Source organism: Podarcis erhardii (genome assembly GCF_964252035.2).
Source record: "Podarcis erhardii genome assembly, chromosome: 5".
Classification (NCBI taxonomy): Eukaryota; Metazoa; Chordata; class Lepidosauria; order Squamata; family Lacertidae; genus Podarcis; species Podarcis erhardii.
This window is the reverse complement of record NC_138509.1, coordinates 22,650,010-22,658,184: the sequence shown is the minus strand read 5'-3', so window position 1 is coordinate 22,658,184 and position 8,175 is coordinate 22,650,010.

The window sequence follows — 8,175 nt, the reverse complement described above, 5'->3', positions numbered from 1 at the left end:
TGTGGCCAGCATGACTAAGCCGCTTCTGGTGAACCAGAGCAGCGCACGGAAATGCCGTTTACCCTCCCGCCAGAGCTGTACCTATTTATCTACTTGCACTTTGACATGCTTTTGAACTGCTAGGTTGGCAGGAGCTGGGACCAAGCAACGGGAGCTCACCCTGTAGCGGGGATTCAAACTGCTGACCTTCTGATCGGCAAGTCCTAGGCTCTGTGGTTTAACCCACAGCGCCACCTGCGTCCCATACAATACATACAATACAATAAAAGCCAAACTAATCTGAATAAAACTAGAAACAGGAGAAAGCAAAACAAAACAAGACACAAAAAAAGAAAGACAACAGAGAGAAAAACTGGAAGAAAAAGAAACACAAAGCCCACTATTAGGGGTGTATCTTAACCCTCGTCCCACACAAAAGGTGGTAGACCCTACCAGCTCTCATCTGGGAGCTTCCCCTCCTTTTCCCATCCTGGGAGATCTTCCCCTTCCTACCTTTCTTGTTTTTGTTTTAAAAAATTCAGTTTATTCAGTAGAATATTAACAGAGTTCCTATTTCTGGACTCTGCTTTATTTAAGTGTCTTTGCAAACCATGATCCCACCCCCCCTTTTTTTTGCTCTGCTTTTCAAATGCTGTACATTATGTGAATACACAGCCTTTGGGCCCAGGCATGGTTTGAGCCACATGTAAATGATCAAATTCTCACTATGTGGAAAGATGCTACAAAGAATCTGGACCCCATGAAGGTGTGTTCCCACTGAGGTTAGATGACAGGGGAAACTGGTTGTTTTAGGCCCCTCCCATCGCTGTACGTATCCACAATATATCTATATTGTGTGCATTTTACTTTACACAGTAAAACAGGCCAAGTAGTTTGTTCACACCCCAACCCCACTTCCTTTGCAACAATCAATAGCTTGTTTGCTTTATATTCTAGTGCATCAACAACTTGGATATAATTCAATCTTCCAAAGGAGCAGACACACAAATACAACAGAATGGCATGTGCAGGGACAATAAAAGCAAGAAAACAAAGGAAAGAGTCATCTATTGGAGGTTGCATTTCACACTTAGCTTATTGGATTTTTCTCTCAGCAGCTAAATATACACCCAAAACAGGATCCCTCCCCCGCTGCCGCCCCGCTGGCAAAAAATAAACCAAGCAAAAAACCAGCCCTGTTTTTTTCATCACTCGCTGCATCAATATTTCATATGATTCATGTGGGATATATTTCAAGTTGAAAATTGTAATAGTACAGCTCCATGGGGAACAGTTTACACTTAATATTCATTGATCAGCTCAAGGTATTCTGCAAAACTCATACCAAAACATCCAGACTATTTATTGTGATAACAATGGTCAGCAAATGTGTGTTTTATAAGCTTCAGCTGTATAAATGGCAGAGTTATCTACGATTTCCCTCCTCACTGACTGGAAGAGGTCATGGAAGAGATAACTGTTCAGATCTGGTTGCCGGAGCTAAGAAGGTATGATCAAAGCTGGAGAGCGGGACAGCCTGTCTCCATGTGGGAAATTTGGAGGTATCATTAAAGGAAAACTTGTCAATTAAATAGTTGTTGTTGTTGTTAACCAATCAGTTCTTTTTTATATAAATTTATTTATTCGGTTTTTCAGATTAAAGTTTTACAATCACATATCCAACATACAATATAAGGACAAGATTCCGAAGGATCTCCTGAACTTCCCTCCCCCCCCCCTTTGTGGGTCGTATTTTTCGTCATTTCCTCCTGCATTTTTTATGATAATCCAAATCTTTTACATCTCCATTATGTCCAAAATTCATCATTAAACTACAAGTGTTATTCCAATCCTACTAACGATTTTAGCTGTTTACAATGATTTTTAAGATAAATTATAAAAAAAAATCCCCATTCCTTATCAATTTTTTGGTCTGCTTGATTTCTGATTCTTCTGGTCATTTTAGCCATTTCGGCATAATCCATCAACTTCATTTGCCATTCTTCTCTTGTAGGGACTTTTATCTTCTTTCCATTTCAGTTTTTACTGGATAAAAAACACTTCCCAAAAATATGGGGATGGGCAATCAAAAGATACAATATTTTCAGACAGATTACTTACACAGTCATAAAAATTATGAAAGCCACCATTTTGTGCTTCAGCCACACCCACTTTTAACATGTGATTCCCCCAGAGTGTTGCCATTGGTCAATGCAGCCCTTGGCATGAAAGGGGTTAGCCAGCCTTGATCTAAAGGAACATATATTTCTTTTCTCAAGCTGCAATCCTAAATGTACAATGAGAACTTAGTTGGATTTACTTCAGAGTAGACATGCATAGAATTGTGTTTGGAAACCAGTAAATTACCTGACTTCAGCCTCTGCTAAAAGTCCCAGTAGTGCTCATGCATAAGAGGATAGAGAAAAGAAACACACACCCAGAAAATATACAGTTCCATAACTGTATTTGAAATGCTCTTCTAGTAATTAATGCATTCTGGATTTTAATTTTCCCTCATCTGAATTCTTGCCCTCTTATTAAGCCATTGCTTAATTGTAATAGAATGAGCACTTGGTACAGAATGTTCCCAGGTTTAAAACCTCAGCAGTGTAGTTGTGAGAGTAAAATAAACAGACTGTTCCATAATCCCATTTAAACTATAATAGTACAATTTCAGATTTAGCATGCAAAGGCTTCACTGACCTCAGACATCTTGCATTATTACATATTGAACACAATGCTTCAATGTAGGAAGAATAATATACTGGCCTACGTCACAGGCTGACTAGAATGATATTTGTGAAGTACTTTGAACATCCTGTATTTCGGTAGTCATTCCAAAATACGCCAGAGAACAGAGAACTTTCAACATTCATTAAATCTCACCTTTAATTCAAGGAGCTTTAGATGGGAAGCAAGAGAAGCAGGTGGCGCTGTGGTCTAAACTACTGAGCTTCTTGGGCTTGCTGATCAGAAGGTTGGCGGTTAGAATCCCCACGATGGGATGAGCTCCCATTGCTCCGTCCCAGCTTCTGCCAAGCTACCACTTTGAAAGCACACCAGTACAAGTAGATAAATAGGTACCACTACGGTGGGAAGGTAAACGGCATTTCCGTGCACTCTGGTTTCCATCACAGTGTCCCATTGCACCAGAAGCAGTATGCTGGCCATGTGACCCAGAAAGCTGTCTGTGGACAAATGCCAGCTTCCTCAGCCTGAAAGTGAGATGAGTATCGTACCTCGTAGTCAAGTTTGACTGGACTTAACTGTCCAGGGGTCCTTTACCTTTACCTTTTACCTTTAGATGGACATAGTTCTGCCCTTCCCAACTTTTCCTCGAAACAAGCCTGTGAGCTGAGTTAGGCTGCGGGACAGTAACCATCCCAAGGTCACCGAGTAAGCCTCATGGCTGAGTGGGGAGCTCAATCCTGGTCTCTCAGGTCCCAGTCTGGAACTTTGACCACATTATAACAATGGACATCATCTAGGTCAGCGAGGGAGTTTCACATCTCTTTCTCTTTGCAGCTCTTTAAAAGGTATCCAATATCCTGCTACAGCCTCATAGGTCAGGAGGTACCTTAATCTCTCCCTGTTAGAAATGAATTATGAATTAATCCTTCCAATAGTTTAATATTAAAATTTGTTTTAGTGTCTATTTATTGAACTCTTTTTGTCTGTTACATAGTCTTTTATAAGAAGCTGATGTGGATAGCAATGCATTTTTGATGGATTTATCTGTGTTTTCCTTTAACATTTGTTGCAGGATCATAGAATTCTAGAGTTGTCATCCCGAGGGTCATCTAGTCCAATCCCCTGCAATGCAAGCATCTGAACACACGTTCCCCATCCAATTTGAAACCACACCAGATCCTGCTTAGCTTTGCAAATGTGCAAGAAGTTTCACTGCTGCACCACTGGGAGGATGCTGTGATGCCTTCGGGGAAAATGGTTTACCAATGATGTAACTTATAGCTACAGTCCTACACGCATGCACATAGTAAGTAAGTTCAGTGGAATCTAGTAGCACTTAACTCTGAGTAGACATGCATAGGGTTATGCTGCATAACTATGGCTAACAGTTGGGTACAGGCCACATGGTCTACAACACTTTGAAAGAGGAGGGTCCCAAAGGGATGGACTTGCTCAGCCTTGTTGCAATGCTGTGCAAGAAAGCTGGTTCCTTTTCAGAAGCATAGTGATGCAGTCCTTCCGCTCAATCCCATGACCACTCCAAGAAAATTAAATTTATGAAACGGATGCTGATATTGACAGGGTTTCTCAGCCCTGAGTGGAGAGAGCCAATCCCTTTGATCTGAGTGTATTTCCTGAGACACTTTGGTCTCATCTCACTATGTAAACATATAGATCACTGCCTCAGTAATGAAGGGAAAAGTGAGTACTGTAATCTCAGATTCAGGGAAGAATTTTACTTTCTGGCAGGTGGGCAAGTGTGATGCTGAGAAATTCAATCTAACATGCCCTGCTGTTCTTTGCTCTTGAGAGACAGCAAGTCACAGTGGACTCTGCATGGACAGTAGATGGCATGCCAAGAATTACCAAGATTACTCAAGCACATGGAGATTTCAAGGAAGAAGAGCAAGGCCTCGGGAGGTAAATAAGCTGCTGCCACCTCTTTAAATATGTAGAGTTGAGAATGGCAACAGAATCAGTCTACCTATCAGGCTAGTGTGTCTGCTAGTGTGCTGTGAGAAACTAAATTAAATGAAGTTTCTGTCACCAGAGAAAACCGTGTGTTGCATCTGTGTATGTTTTCCCATTCCAGCCTTTCTTTCATTCTACCAGGACAGGTAAATTTGCTTCTCCTCTCCTAGAGGAATGCTTTCATCCATAATTTCCGGTGCAGAGATGCAACAGAATTCCACATCTTCAGAAAGACTGCTCATTGCATCTCAGTATAGATCAGGGCTCTCAGATTGTCTTCTTTATCAGAAGCTGCTCAAAACAGCAATATGCAAAAACCTAGGGGGTGGTGGTGGTCTGAGGATGGGCCGTCTTTCTATACATGCACCCACCCAGCTCTTTAGGCTCTGAAGCACTGTCTCTACCCAGACATTGAGAACATCAAATGTCTTTTTCAGATTGGCCCAGTCAAGTGAGGTACAATGAGTGGCTATGGGAGAGAAAGTCTTTGCAGTGGCGGCACTCTGGTTGTAGAATGCCTTTTCCACAGAGGCTCTCCTGGCAGCTACTTTTGCTATCATTTCAGCACCAGCTAAATTCCCTTTTATTTTCCCAGCCCTTTTACCGTATTTTTCGCTCCATAAGACGCACCTGACCATAAGACGCACCTAGTTTTTAGAGGGGGAAAACAAGAAAAAAATATATTCTGAATAAAACAGTGGATGTATGATTTTGTGGTACATGCTGTGGCCACAGCCATGATATGTGATTTGACGGTGAGTTTGGGGTAGCCCAATGCAAAAATCCTGAGAATCCATGTGGATCCATGCTTTGTAACCATGTTTTTGCGCCATTGCGGCCCCACAAAACAATGGGTACGTAGTTTTTTGGGTGCAGGCTATAGCCATGGACATGCTATGTGATCTGATGGTGAATTTGGGGTGACCCAATGCAAAAATCCTGAGGATCCATGTGGATCCATGTTTTGCAACCACGTTTTTGCGCCATTGCAGCCCCACGAAACAGTGGGTGTCAGTGTTTGAAAAAGAAAAGTTCTGACCTCCTTTTTACTCCTTTGCCTAGTCCTCAGACCATAGTTGGCACAAAAGAGTCTTTGAGAAAGAGTATTCTTGCAGAGTATTGCTGCTTTTATTCTTAAAAAAGTCTTCTTCTCCAACCACGACCGACAGCTTTTACATACACCAAACTTTCTACCATCCAACCAACCAACCCACACCAAACACTAACATTGACCACTCTATATATACAGGTACAATTTGGTGAAAGGTTGCATGAGTCATTGTAGGCCGCTTACTCATGCTGACTTGGCTCTTTTAGCATTAAAGAAACAGCAGTCAATTTTTAGCCGTGATAGTGGATGCGTGATTTTTTACATGCAGGCTGTAGCCATGGACATGCTATGTGATCTGATGGTGAATTTGGGATGACCCAATGCTAAAAGCCTGAGGATCCATGTGGATTCGTGCTTTGTAACCATGTTTTTGTGCCATTGCGGCCCCATGAAACAGTGGATATGTGCTTTTTTTGGTGCAGGCTGTAGCCATGGACATGCTATGTGATCTGATGGTGAATTTGGGGTGGCCCAGTGCAAAACTGGTACATCATTTTTATATAATTTTCTTTCAGACTACAGCATGCTGAGAATTTCACCACTGCCCAAGCCTCATCGGCCTGGGTCTTCCTGTTTTATACCTGCTGGGATTTACAAGGCATATGACCCTCACCTGAATCTCATTTAACTCTTTAGGGGGGGATTAACATCAGATATCATGTGAATGGAAGTTGCCAAATCAATTACCATATTTTTCGCCCCATAGGACACACTTTTTTCCCTCCAAAAAGGAAGGGGAAATGTGTGTGCGTCCTATGGGGCGAATGCAGGCATTCGCTGAAGCCTGGAGAGCGAGAGGGGTCAGTGCGCACCGACCCCTCTCGCTTTCCAGGCTTTGCACCGATCTCCGCAAGCTGTGGGAGCCTGCACCGGGCTCCCGCAGCTTGCGGAGAGTTGCCTGCATGCCGAAGGCTGGGCACGCTGAGCTCAGCGTGCCCAGACTTCGCGCAGCTCTCCGCAAGGTGCGGGAGCCTGGCGTCGGGCTCCCACAGCTTGCGGAGAGTTGCCTGTTCTGGCGGCTGGGGTCGGGGGAAGCTCGGGCTTCCCCTGCCCCAGCCCCGCGCCTGGGGAAAAAATAATCCCCCCCTTTATTTTCCCCCTAAAAAACTAGGTGCGCCTTATGGGACGGTGCATCCTATAGGGCGAAAAATACGGTAACCAACTAAAAGGATTACTGTTAATAGCACCAACCTTCATATAACTTGATATTGCAGGATTGTTCTGATGAACTGCAAAGGCATTTTTAGTTTGCTTTCTGTTGCCACCCTGGAACCTGTGTGCTTGCTTGCTTGCTTGCTTGCTAGCTTAACAGCTGTTGGGGACTTCAAGGTCCCTGATCTCCCTTCTTTTGGTCTTTATATTGGACCTGGAGACTCCAATAGAGAGCATTCCATGTCAAGAAGGAGGGCAATTGGTCACCCTATCAAATGACAAGGCAGGAGCTACACGGAGCAGGGCCTTTTCTCTGGTGGTGCTCATTGTATTGTACATACGCTTCAGGTTACATATGCTTCACGTTACAGACTCTGCTAACCCAGAAATAATACCTCGGGTTAAGAACTTTGCTTCAGGATGAGAACAGAAATCGTGCAGTGGCGGCGCAGTGGCAGCAGGAGGCCCCATTAGCTAAAGTGGTGCTTCAGGTTAAGAACAGTTTCAAGTTAAGAACGGACCTCCGGAATGAATTGAGTACATAACCAGAGGTACCACTGTACAGCTTTTTGGTGAGAGTAACAAAATCTTGTGCGTGGAATCAACCACACAAGGTTCTAGATGTTTGCCAAATCGAAGGCTTACACCCAAGAAACACACTTTCATGCATATTTGCACGAAGCGGGGATATGCAGGTCAGTGATTACAACTACATCACCCACACCGACACGTTAATTTACGAGAATAAGAAGCCCTTTCTCCTCCTACCATTTACAGCAACTGGCATCCATTTCTGCATGTTATTTACTCTAATATAGACACTTTTTGTGCACACTTTCCTTTAATATCTTCTTCTTCTTCTTCTTCTTTGAATTTATATACCACCCTATACCTGGGGGTCTCAGGGTGGTTCACAGAATAAAATAAAGATATAAAACTACAAAATACATAATAAAAATAAAAACAACCCAATAGCCCCTCCCCATTTTGTGGTTGGGGAACTGCATTGTAAAATTTGAGAAAGCGGCAGTCAAGGGGTGCCAGTTGTGCGCTTAATTAACTACCCCTCCATCCTTAGCAGAGAGGGCGTCAAGCTGAAAGTTCTCACCGGCAAACTTCCGCATCAGTCTTAGAGATTGTGAGAAAAGCCTGACTAAGCACTGGCAATGTTTCTCTTCATCAACCAGCTCTTCAGAAAGACAGATGCTCTGGTTTATGTTGGTGTTTTCTCAAGCCTGTGGGTGTTAGAGGAATTCTTATACCCATCCGAA